The sequence below is a fragment of the Malania oleifera genome, chromosome 12 (genome assembly GCF_029873635.1).
Source record: "Malania oleifera isolate guangnan ecotype guangnan chromosome 12, ASM2987363v1, whole genome shotgun sequence".
NCBI lineage: Eukaryota > Viridiplantae > Streptophyta > Magnoliopsida > Santalales > Ximeniaceae > Malania > Malania oleifera.
The window spans coordinates 15,537,650-15,551,604 of NC_080428.1; the positions used below are offsets into that span (position 1 = coordinate 15,537,650).

Consider the following 13,955-nt stretch of genomic DNA (forward strand, 5'->3'; position numbering starts at 1 on the left):
TTAGTTAAATGATAATGTGTGTACAATATTTTTCAACATATATATATGCATACATATGCATAAATTTCTTTGCGTCGGGCATGATTAGGTCTACCCGTTTCAGTATGCATATATACATACTAGCTAATTATATAAAGTAATATTTTGATGCTAGCTAGTCTAATACCTCTCATTTTTGTCCTCATTTTTTATTTGCTCAATGTTTAGATTTTAATTTTAGCATACTAAGATGATTTTGAAACAATTCAAACCCAATTTACTTATAAATAAACTAGCTTATGCTGTTAATTTCTAACCAACAAATCCAAATGTAAACAAATCATTCTCCTTATCTTCTGTTTAAATTTAATTTTTGCATAAGAAAAGAAAGTTTTATTATTTTTAAAATAAAATTGAGAAAACAAATGTTATTCTTCAATTGGTTAAATAAAATATAGTGTAGTAGACTAATGTACAGAATTAATATATTGGGAATAGAAATATGCTTCTTTTATTTTATTTTATTATTATTTTTTTGAAGAGAAATTCATGATCACGCAAAAATATTAGCTTTATCTAACATATGAACATTATAGTTTTTTCCTTAAACTCTAGCTAATGTGCTTATAAAACAAAGAAAATGAGTTATAATTAAAATTATATTCTATCAAATCAAGATATTTTAGTTGAGTAAAAGACGAATTATGAGCCACTTGAATCTATCTTAAGAGTTCCGACCTCCAATTATAATGAAAACATGCTTCTTTTATTTTATTTCTTTTTAGAGAAATTCATAATCACACGAAAGTACTTTATTGAAAGAAGATGATTAAATAATTTCCCTTATATTATTGTGAAAATTCATTATGGTAATGTTCGTAGTAAAACAAAAAAAGTTAGATTTACACATGTTGTATTAAATCGACATGATTTTAGTTGCGTGAGAAAATATTTATGAACCAAGCATTCCAAGCTCCCATTTAAATTTTAGAACAGTAGTGTTAATTTTTAATTGATTAATAACTTTTTAATTGCTTGAGCATAGAGATTGAGATTTTTATAGGTTTCTCCCCTTTTTTATGAATATGAATTTAACATTTATATTATTCTTTAGGGTTAACTTGAAATGGAAAATAAGAGATTAGGTTAACTTGAAATGGAAAATATTTATGCTAATTGTTTGTTAAATTGTAAAAATAACAATATAAGAACTTGTCAGCTAAAAAATTCTAGATATATTATATCACTTTATTTAAACATGGAAAAAATTTTAATTTTTTGAGCTCTTTTTTTCTTGTTCTGTTAAAATATTAATAGTTTATGAGAATAAATAGCTCCATTCTTGTGCATTTAAAGTATTTCCACTAGTATTGTATATTAAAACAAATCGTTGAGGTTTCTAATGGTTACGTTTAGACTAGTTTTCTTTCTTTCTAAATTTTTTAGAAAAAAAAAAAAAATCTCGTCATATTAGTTGTGAAATTTTAACTATTTTAATTTATATGATAAATACTATTATTAAACAAGCTTTTGTAAGCTCGTTATTTAGTTATATCATAATTATCACTCCTATTTCATATATTATTTTTAATTATTCGTTGCAATTCTTATTATGCAAGGTATATATCATACTAAAATTAATGTATAGACGCCTATTATGACATAGAACAATATACAAATTCAGCAAAGAAAGGAAAATAACCTATGCAACAATATTTAAACTGTTGAAAAAATGCATATAGTACGATAGGGACACAATGTTTACAAATATGTAAAATGTTATCTTAAATTAATTAAACATGCAAAGCTTTAATCATTAAGATGTTGTAATCCAATAAAAATATTTATTAATATAAATAGCACAAAATGTTCAGATAAAATGTAACAAAAACTCATTGGATAATTTTCTCAATTTCGGAAAAAGTAATTCTACAAAGTATTTATTTACAAATGAGTTTTTGAAATTTTGAAATATGAAGCTCATTGGCCTCACATGTTCACAAGTAATGTAACATAATTGCCTTACATGGTTACCTATGAGATAATAAGCAGCACTTATACCTATATGATACAAGCATATCGATGTTTTTTGAACACCGTTTAACATAAAAATATATATTTTTAAACCTTTCTTCTCTATTTGTATCACTAGGCATTGTTTAGGAATTGGGAAAAAAAATCTGCTCTCTCTCTGTTTGTGTGTGTGTGTTTTATTTCTTTCTTTTCTTTTCTAACTTTCTTTTTTCTAGCTTACTTCCTTAAACATCAATATTTTTCTTTTCTATTATGACGCAACGGTAGGGTTGTCGTTGTGTGACCTAGAGGTCACGGGTTTGAGGTGTGGAAACAGCCTCTTGCAAAAATGCAAGGTAAGGCTGCATACTACAGACCCATTGTGGTCCACCCCTTCCACAGGCCCCGCATACGCGGGAGCTTTGTGCACCCGGCTGTCCTTTTTTTAATTATGACTACTAATTTTATTATTAAATAACTTAGTTTAGGATTAATTGTCAGATTCAATAACATTTATAAACCTACACAAACACCCTCAATTATTTGCATTTTACATTTTGAATGGCAGTTCTTTTGACATTTTAAAAAGCCCAATTTATTGTTAAGACGAGAAGTTGAATGAGAACAAAATGATCAATACTATGTTAACTAATTTTTTTTATTTGTATTTTAATTTGGAAATGCTACAAAAACTTCTAGTCAGCTTGTAATTATAGTGATACAGTTGACTTAGGTTATTAAATTATAACTATTTAATTCTTTTTGTTCTTATTTTTCTTTAAGTTTATGGATTTGATGCACTTAACATATATAAATATTTTAAGTTCAACATTTTTTTCTCTTTTCATACTACCATAGTTTTTTATATTTAAAAAAAGAGGAAAGAAAAAGCATAGTATATACATTTCGTATACTGGACCCTTCAATTTACACAAACCCTGTGTGTGTTCATTGCTTGAGCAAATTATGACTATTTTCTTGCATGTGCATTCTTGTTGTTTGACTAAATTAGGTTTGACTATGTAGTTGTGATAGTTTTGTTATCAGTTTTTTTTGTTTTGTGTGTTTTTGTTTTTCCAAGTAGTCACGAAATTGTTACCATTTTTTTATTTTCCCGCATTTGTATGAAATGCAAAAAGGGAAAGTAGTTCTTAGTTTTGTAGCATATCTAAGGAAATTTGAAATTTGTTTTATTTTTTCGTTTTTTTAGAAATGTTGTGAAAAACATGCAATTACAATTTCACTTCTATAAAAATGTTCAGTCTGCCCATATTTTAGATTTGTCCAATCATTTAAAGTAAATGAATTGTATCTTATTTAATGTATCATAAAATAATACAAATTTTTTAGTTCTTTCTTTTGTTTTATTAGAATAAATATTTTCATTATCATGCTTAGGATCTCAAATACCATTATATATTAAAACTTGTTGTTTTGAAACTTCTTATTTTCTGATATTTCTAAATTTGTAGAAAAATAAATAATAGATATCGTATTTATTGACGGAGCTTTAATCATTTTAGTTTACACAATAAATACTTTTCTATTAAATAGACGTACTTTAGGCAGTTTTTTGGTTGTATTATAACTTCTATTAAAAACTTATTTTTAATTCTTTTGCAAGTATATCATATTATAATTAGTGTACAAACACTCATCGTATATGGAAAGAAAACACTCTATAAACTTATTTAATTTTTAAATAATATGCAAAGATATTGTGATTGTTAAAAAATATTGATATCGTACAATAATGACGAGACAATTAAAATATGTAAAATATATGTGTTTAATTAATTAAACATCAAAATTTGTAGTTATAAAGTCTTATAATCCAAAAAAAAATTCTCACATAGTATCCAAGTACAGCGAAATTTCTTATTGAAAGCTCATTTACAAATTAAAAAATTGTTATACTAAAAAAAAAATTGTGAAATCTCTATCCAAGCAGTTTTCTCAGTTTGGGGAAAAAAATCCATACTGATAGTAAGTTTTTCTTATAAGGAAATATGAAATTGATTAGTCTTAGACTTTAACAGCCACTCAAACATATCTAACATAATCAACAATATGAGGAATTCCTATCTAAGAGTATTTATACATATTCTTTACACGTATGCACGCAACATGTTTGATTGTATTAAACACCATGTCACCTCTACTGGTGCATACATGTCTTTCATATGCCATGTAACATAAAAATATTTTTTCTTCTTTTTCTTTTGACCAATTTGAAATAGAATTCTACTCTCCTTTTCTCTCTTCCCTTTTTTCTGTACTCCTTTATTTTTCTAACTTACTTCCATAAACACTTCAACATTACTATATTTTCTTTTTATCATTATGACCATTAACTTTTATTACTAAATGACTTAATTTAGGGTTGATCTTCATATCAAAAAACTAACTTTTGGATCATGCATGACTAGTCTCAATTATTTACATTTTATATTTTGGATGGCGATTCCTTTTGACATCTTAAAAAGCCTAACTTATAGTTTCTTTTTTGACAAAATATTGAATTATATGAAATTGTCAAATATGCTGTTAACTAATTTTGGTTTTTATTTTAGCTTGAAGATATAATAGCAATTTTTTCTCATCTCAGAATTATAGTAATAGAATTGCATTAGGTTAATAAATTCTAGTTAGTTAATTCTTTTATTTGTTTATTCTTCTTTAAATTTATAGTTTTTATGCGATTAATTCATAAAAAATATTATAGCTTTAACTTGAACTTTTTTTATTTTCATAATATCATATATTAAAAGAAAAAAAAAAAACATAGGATTTACATTTCTCACAACGTACTCTCCAAGTATGTGCACAAATGTTTGTGTTTGTACTTAAAGTAAATTGTTGGGTTTCCGTCCTATGTGGGAGGTTGGCCTATATATATATTTAAATTTTCCACTTGGATATCTTGATCCATGCACAAGTGGAAGATGATATTCAGTTTTTAATGGTATCCTATTTGGTTCTCATGCAATAAAATTTTAATTTATTGGTTAGTCGTGATCTGCTTTTGAAGATGAATAGTCATCTTTGGAGAATTAAGTCAATGCATTGAGAAGCAAAACCTCACTGGAAGTTTTGGTTAATGCATGCCCAGGGACAGTGAAGGAAGGTGGGAGAGTGAAAGAAAAAAGCTTGCTGAAAATTCTAGGTTGAAGGGGCTTGTGCGGCTAGCTTGTTCTTGAAGATTGCACACTGGTTTCTTGTTCAATTGAGCTGTAATTTTGGCGAATTGTTTGCAACTAGTTGTTCTTCTTTGCGGTTGGTGCGATTGTGGTTTGGAGCTCTTTAGGACTGGTTTTTGTTGCTGGGACAGCAGCATCTATTTTTGGGTAAGACCTCTCCAACTTTTATTCTTGTTTGATTCCAGCATGTTAACGTTAGCTTATTATTGCATTTTGTGTCAAGCATTTTTTATTCATTATGAATATAGTTGATGCATGATTCTAGTTTCGATTAGGGAAGACTTATTTTGATCCTACTATTTTAACCAAGTGGAAGATTGGAATCGGATCTAAGTCAGATGATCTTTCCTTAACACTGAAGGGTTTTCCAATTTAATCTTGATATTGTCCTTGTTTGTGTGTGCGTGTGGGGGTGGGTGGTCTGATTTTGTATTCTTGATTGTTGATTGCTTTTTTTTTTGGTTTGGGTAATTGATCATTCTAATCATTGTTCATTTGAACAAAAAGAAGGATTATTTTGGGCTGTTGTGTTATGACCATAATATCCTATCCACTTCCACAATAATGACATGAGAACTTGGCTAGTGTGCAACTGTGGAGGTGACTAACAATGGAATGAGGGGTGGGAGAGTGAAAGCAAAAATCTTGTTGAAAAAATTTTGGGTTGAAGGAGCCTTTGCAGTTAGATTGTTCTTGAAGGTTGCATGTCAGTTTTTTGTTTTAATAGAACTGTAGTTTTGGCAGCATACTCACAACTCATCCTTTTTCATTGTGGATGGTGTGATTTTGGTTTGGAACTCTTTGGGGCTGGTTCTCATTACTAGGACAGCAGCCTCTATTTTTGGGTAACCCTTCCATTGTTTATTCTTGTTTGATTCCAACATTGGTGAAAACTTACTAGTGTTGACGTCAAGCATTTTTTGTTCTTTATGAATACAGTTGAGAATTGACTCTTGTTTGAATTAGGAAAGACTTACTATTGTCCTACTATTTTGACAGTGGTATATTGGAATCAGATTTTAGATCCAATGATTTTCTTTTTCCTTAATACTGATGGATTTTCCACTTTAATATGGGTACCCTATTTATGTGTGTATTTTTTTTTTGGGGGTGGGGGGGTGAGCGCTTTTTTTTATTTATGATTGTTGTGTTATTTGGTTTTACCATTATGCTTAGCATTAATTTTTTCAGAGGGAAGGATTATCTTGGGCTATTTCATTATGACCATAATCTCCTACCCCCTTCCACAACATTGATATGAGAACTTGGCTAGTATGTAGCCATGGAGTTGAATAATATTAGAATGATTGGTTTGAATAGGGATAATTGTCATAGTTGAAAAAGGAAAAATGGAGGACCTTCTTTATTGCAAAAACATCATACTTTTATTCTTGGTGAATCAGCCAAACCTATTTATACAATTGGTGAAGATTGAAAATTGTTAGAGAGACAAGTGTGTTCTATCTAATGGTAAGTTGATGATAATTTCCACAGCCATCTGGCCGATGGAATTTATGCACACACTTTAGACAAAGTTGGTTGAACATTATGCTAGAAAATAGGGAAAATAAACTGTCCACAATGAAAAAGCTTATGAACTTAAAGTACAGCTTTGGTACTTCTGTTGCTTATCATTTGAATGAAATGTAGGGAATTATAAACAGTTGGCCTGTATGAAAGTTTTCTTTGCTGATGAGGTGTAAATTTTATAGCTTCTCAGTTCTTTAGTAGTTATTTGGGATAGTTTTAGGGTCTGTTTAGTTTTGGAAAACATTTTTTATTTTCTGATTTTTAGTTTTTCAAAAAGTTATAAAAATTTGAGCTTATTTTTAAAATTTTCAAGGTTTGTATAAAAAAGATAGAAAATAAAGAGTTTTTTTAAATTTGGATGTGCAAAACAATTTTTTTATTTTTTATTTTTAGATTTTAAAATAATCACAAAAAACTCATGTATTTCTGTTTTTCCAAAGTTTATATAAGGTAATATTTGAAATCATGGATTTTGGGGCTTGAATTTGGATTGTGTGGATTTAGAAGCAATTCTATGCATAATCCACACAAATTAAAGGTCAAGACCCAAATTCCATGCTCCCATATGCAAAGAAGAGTTAGAAATCTAGAAAAATAATAAGATGTTTTCCAAATTTTGTATATAAATTTTAAAAATTGGAAAACAAGGTGGCATTTTTATAATTATTTGAAAAATTAGAAGTGAAAAACAAAACTGTTTTCCAAACAAATAGTGCCAAAACTGTTTATTGTTGTTCGTTTATTTCATACAAATGTTGTAAAAATGAAAATTTAGCAAATTTTTTTGTAATTTTTTTGGAAAACTAAAATGGAAAATGAAAACTGTTTTCCAATACTTTTTTGGGGCCCTTATAGTTTCCATCAAGAACTCAGATGTTGAAGGAATTATTTGTGAATTTGGTAAGAAACAGTTTGTTGGATGAAATACAATGATAGAATTTATTCATTTTTAATTCTTTTGATTAGAAGCTTTTATTACTGAAAATAGAGGGAAAAGCACAAGTGGAAGTCCTAGAAACCACAAAAAATCCAGAAGCATGTTCTGGTCAAGGAAAGACAGAATGTTTTTCCTGTGGTGAGAAATGTCACATAAAGAAATATTGTTGAAAGTGGAAGGAAAAGAGAATGAAAGAAAAAGAAGAAAAGATAGGAATGATGAAAAAAAAGGTAGAAGATGGTCCACTTGGGCATGAGCTTGTGCACGAGCTTGGGCATGAGCCAAGACATCCCGTTGGACCATTTGAAATATACATGGGCCATGCTCCATGTAGGAGGGAAACCCAACAAAAATCTACCTCCAAACTATGAGGAGTGAGTGGTTGTCTTTGGAGAAATAACAATTCTTTGGAAAGCAAAAGCTTGCTGGAAGTATTGGTTCATGCATGCCTTGAGACGAAAAAAAATCGAGATATTAAAGCAAAACACTTGCTAAAATTCTGGATTAAAAAGGCTTGCACAACTTGCTTGCTCTTGACAATGAGATGACGATTTGCTACCCAATAGAGCTGAATTTTTTAGAATATTTTTAATTTTTCCTTATTCATTGTGGACAATGTGATTATAATTTGAAGCTCTCTGCAACTAATTTTCATTGCTGAGACAACATCATCTATTTATAGGTGAGACCTATTCACTTTTCCTTATTTGATTCCATCTTATTAGTGATTTTATGTGTTAGGCGCCAAGAATTTTTTGTTTGAGTTTAAATAAGAAAGACTTGTTGTAATCCTTCTATTTTGACATAGTGAAATATTGGAAATAGGTTTTTGTCTCAATCTTTGCCTCCACAACAATGTTTTTTCATATAAATCTTGGTGTCATCATTTGTATGTTCTGTGTTTATTCTATATAGTTGATTGTTGATCATTCATTTATTTGCTTATTGAGTGTTCTACTTAATATTCACTCGAACAAGGGGAGGGGATTATCTAGGGTGATTGTGTTTCAGCCATCACCTCCTACCCTTCCCCCAAGAATGGTAACAAAGCTTGGTTAGCATGTAGTCATGAAGGTGAACGCTAGTAGAATGATTAGTTTTAACGGGACTAATATTATATTTAAAAAGGAAAATTGGATAACATCATTTATTGCAAGAATGATCGTGTTCCTATCTTTGTAAGTTTGCCAAACCTAATGATAAAATTGATGAAATCGTTAAATAGACAAATATGTGGTTATATCCAGCAATGGATTGATGATAATAACCATAACCTTGTTACAAATGAAATTGATTCATACACTCACTTTAAGCAAAGTGGTCTGAGTATGGAAAATAGAGAAAATAAATTGTACATGATGAAGAAGCTTATGAATTTGTAGTAGATGAATGGTACTCCTGTTATTGACTCAGTTTAATGAAATTTCAGGAATTATAAATTAGCTAGCCTCTATAAATTTGTGTTAATTTAAACAAATTTAGTACAATTTGTGCTACTTCTGGTCCAAATCCACACAAATCTAAATTCAAAATCTATACTCAGAACTCCTAAACATAAGATGTCTGAATTCATAAATTCCAAAACAACGTAATTTGGTCAACATGAACAATTGAAATGTTATAGTTATTTCGAAAATTGGAAAAAATAACTGTGAAGCAAGACCATTCTTAGGAGTGATGTGGCATGACTTAGTAATATCAGAATCAAAGTTTTCTAATATTTTTTTGCATTACGAGTTTAAAGGATATACATTTCTGTCACTTAGATTGAATTAAAAAAATATTAGTGATTGGTTTAGGCCATATGATTTTTTTTCTTTTTTTTTATTCAAAAAACTAAACACATTGATGTCTTTCTTTATCTTTTTGTCTAAAAGATTAACATGAATTTGTCTAACTTTATACTTTTGCGGCGTTGCCCAACATAAAATAAAAAAAACAGATAGAGAATCAATCATTGCATTTTCTTTCTTTCAAAATAACTACAAATGGGTGTACACAAAAATGATTTGATCATGAGACATTCATATTAGTAATTATATATAGAGCAATGAATGGGCGGTAATTCCACATAGCTTATTGATTTGAATTGGTTTGTTTCTTGGAGATGGAGAAGGGGGACTGCTGCACTGCAGGAGGGGGTTCAGGGAAGAATTGGTCAGTTGAGAAGTTATTGGGAGTTTTAAGGGTCATCAATTTATTTGTGATTTGGGGCCTTATATTATGAATTGAATGAGGAATTCTGAACATGCATTTTATGGTGGCTTCAAATTCCGAAGGGTCATCACCTGATAAGTTTGAACTGGTCTTCTTTAAGCCTATAGCATAAATTAACATTGCTTCTACATGTCAAGTCAATGGATGTGGTTTAATGATCCAGATGTCGCTTTTCATGCTTCCAAAGGAGCTTTTGATTTAATAGCACCTACCAACCAAGGTTGTGTCTGTGGGTATGAATTTGAAGTCTTAAATTTAAATTTGTGTTTATTTGGATAAAATTCGGTACAATTTTATGTTTCATTTTTTTTATTAAGTAGACTTGAGGTAGTTATTTGGTTGTATTATGACTTCTATTAAAATTTTAATTTTAACTTTTAAATTTTTATTGTACAAGTTTATCATACTATAATTAGTGTACACTCATTGTATATGGAAAGAAAACACTATGTGAAGTTATTGAATTTTTAAATAATATGCAAAGATATTGTAATTGTTAAAAAAATATTGATATAGTATGGTAATGACAAAACAATTGAATTATGTGAGATTTATCTGTTTAATTAATTAAACATCAAAACTCTTAGTTATTAAGTCTTATGAATAACAACTTCTCACTATAATAGCAATGTACAACAAATTTTATTTTTATTTTTTTAATTGAAAGCTCATTTGAAAATTAAAAAATTGTGATACAAAAAATTATGAAAAAAAATCCGAGCAATTTTCTCAGTTTGGCCAAAAAAAAAAAAAATCATTCTCTAAAATGATAAATAAGCTTTTGTTATTAGGAAATATGAAACTAATTAGTCTTGTACATTTAACAGCCACTCAAATATATAATATAATCAACAGCATGAGGAATTCCTATCTAACAGTATTTATACATATTCTGCACATATCACGTTTGATTGTGTTAAACAGTCACCTCTACTGCTGCCTACATGTCTTTCATATGCCATGTTACATAAAAATATTTTTTGCTTTTGACCAAAATTTGAAATGGAATCTATTCTCTCTCTCTTTCTCTCTCTCTCTCTCTCTTCCCTTCTGAACTCCTTTATTTTTCTAGCTTTACTTTCCATAAACACTTAAAACATCACTATGTTTTTTTATTTCTTTATGACCATTATCTTTTATTATTAAATGGCTTAATTTAGGGTTGATCTTCGTATCAAAAAACTAAATTTTGGATCACGCATGACCACTCTCAACTATTTACATTTATATGTTGGATTGCTATTCCTTTTGACATCTAAAAAAGCCTTATTTATAGTTATTTTTTGGACAAAATATTGAATTATAAAAAGTGACAATATGATTTTAACTAATTTTTTCTCGTCTATTTTAGTTTGAAAATATAATAGCAGTTTTAGTCATCTCATAATTATAGTAATATAATTGAATTAGGTTATCAAATTCTAGTTAGTTAATTATTTTTGTTTATTTTTTTTAAAATTTGTAAATTTAATGCACTTAATTCATAAAAAAATATTATAGCTTTAACTTGACTCTTTTTTTTTTTTTTTTTCTTCTTTTCATAATATCATAGATTTAAAGAGGGAAAAAACATAGGATTTACATTTCTCACAATGTACCCTCCAAGCACATGCACACACACACACGTATGTGTCTTTACTCAAGTAAATTGTTGGGTTTCCCTCCTATGTGGAGGGTGGCCTATATATATTTAAAATAGTCCACTTGGATATCTTGATCCATGTCTGAGCGAAAGATGATATTTAGTTTTTAATGGTAGCCCATTTGGTTCTCATACAATGAAATTTTAATTTATTTGGAGAAGTAATGCCAATTCATTGAGAAGCAAAACTTCACTAGAAGTTCGGTGGGAGAGTGAAAGAAAAGAGCTTGTTGAAAATTCCAGGTTGAAGGGGCTTGCGTAGTTTGCTTGTTCTTGAAGATTGCACATTGGTTTCTTGTCCAATTGAGCTGTAATTTGGGCAACATGTTTGCGGACAGAGTGATTGTGGTTTGGAGCTCTCTCGGACTGGTTTTCATTGCTGGGACAGCAGCATCTATTTTTGGGTAAGACATCTCCACCTTTTATTCTTGTTCTCCACCTTGTTATTGATGGCTTATTATTGCGTTTGGTGTCAAGCATTTTTTGTTCTTAATGAATATAGGTGATGCATGACTCTAGTTTCAATTAGAGAAGATTTATTGTGATTCTGCTATTTTGACCAGGTGGAAGATTGGACTTGGATTTAAATCTGATGATTTTTCCTTAACAGTAAAGGGTTTTCCACTTTAATCTTGATATCCTGTGTGTGTGTTTTTTATATTTGTGATTATTGATCACTCTTGTTATTTTGGTTATTGACCATTCTACTTGGTGTTAATTTGAATAAAAAAAGCTTTATTTGGGGCTATTGTGTTACAACTATATTCTCCTAGCCCTTTTCACAACAATGATATGAGAACTTGGCTAGTGTGCAGCCATGGAGGTGAATAACAATGGACTGAGGGGTGGGACAGTGAAAGGAAAAATCTTGTTGAAATATTTTGGGTTGAAGGGGCTTGTGCAATTAGATATTTCTTGAAGGTTGCATGCTAGTTTCTTGTCAATAGAACTGTAATTTTGGCAGCAGTTTGCAACTCGCCCTTCATTGTGGATGGTGTGATTGTGGTTTTCATTACTAGGACAGCAGCCTCTATTTTTGGGTAAGACCTCCCATCTTTTATTCTTGTTTGATTCCACCTTTATTAGTGAAAACTTATTATTTTTTATGTCAAGCATTTTTTTGTTCTTTATGAATATAATCGGCGATTGGCTCTAGTTTCAATTAGGGAAGACTTATTGTGTTCAAACCCTCCCGGGTTCGTTTCCGCCCTTGAATTCCTGAAATTTACCTCCCTTTGGAGTTGTGGGGTCGGTTTCAAGGGGCGCAGGATTAGTCACGTGGACCGTAAAACAGACACGTGGAAACCCAGTGCGTAATCCAAAAAAAAAAAATTAGGGAAGACTTATTGTATCCAATTATTTTGACAAAGTGGTATATTGGAATCGGATTTAGATCCAATGATATTTTTTTCCTCAACACTGATGGGTTTTCCACTTTAATATTGATATCATCTTTATGGCTGATTTTGTATTTGTGATTTTATGTTATTTGGTTATTTACCGTACCATTATGCTTGGTGTTAATTTTTTCAAAAGAAGGATTATCTTGGGCTATTGCGTTATGACCATAATCTCCTTATGCCTTCCACAACAATGAACTGAGAACTTGGCTAGAGTGCAGCCGTGGAGATGAATGATAATGGAATGATTAGTTTTTCCTTAACACCAAAGGGTTTTCCACTTTTCCTTTTCCACTTCAATCTTGATATCCTCTTTGTTTTTGCATGTCTGTGTGTGTGTGTGTATGTGTTTTGGGTGGGGGGTGGGAGGGGGTGTTCTGATTTTATATTTGTGATTGTTGATCACTTACGTTATTTTGGTTATTGACCATTCTACTTGGTGTTAATTTGAATAAAAAAGGATTATTTTGGGCTCGTGTCACAACTATATTCTCCTATCCTTTTTCACAACAATGATATGGAACTTGGCTAGTGTGCAGCCATGGAGGTGAATAACAATGTAATGAGGGGTGGGAGAGTGAAAGGAAAAATTTTGTTGAAATTTTTTGGGTTGAAGGGGCTTGTGCAATTAGATATTTCTTGAAGGTTGCATGCCAGTTTGTTGTCCAATAGAGCTGTGATTTTGGCCGCGGTCTGCAACTCATCATTCTTCACTGTGGATGGTGTGATAATGTCCACAGCCAGATGGCTGATGGAATTTATGCACATTTTAGACAATGTTGGTTGAACTTTATGCTAGAAAGTAGGGAAAATAAACTGTACACAATGAAAAGGCATATGAATTTAATTATAATTTGAATAAAATGTAGGTAATTATAAACAGTTGGTCTATTTGAAAATTTTCTTTGCTGTTGAGGTGCAAATTTTATTGCTTCTCAGTTCTTTAGTAGATAGTTGGGGGATTTAAGAGTTTTCCATCAAGAAGTTGGGCCTTGAAGGAGTTACTTATGAATTTGGTAAACAATAGCCTGTTGAAT

The 13,955-nt window shown here is 30.0% G+C and overlaps 1 long non-coding RNA gene across 2 annotated transcripts; it reads left to right on the forward strand.

Annotated features, from left to right (window-relative positions):
- Positions 1-4,982: 4,982 nt before the first annotated feature.
- LOC131145110 (uncharacterized) lies at positions 4,983-12,274 on the forward strand. 2 transcript variants are annotated; one of them, XR_009133989.1, is made up of 2 exons: positions 4,983-5,339; positions 11,681-12,274. It is a non-coding gene; the product is annotated as an uncharacterized LOC131145110 (long non-coding RNA). The 2 variants fall into 2 exon arrangements; XR_009133988.1 differs by having other exon boundaries at positions 11,762-12,274.
- The last annotated feature ends 1,681 nt before the right edge of the window (positions 12,275-13,955 follow it).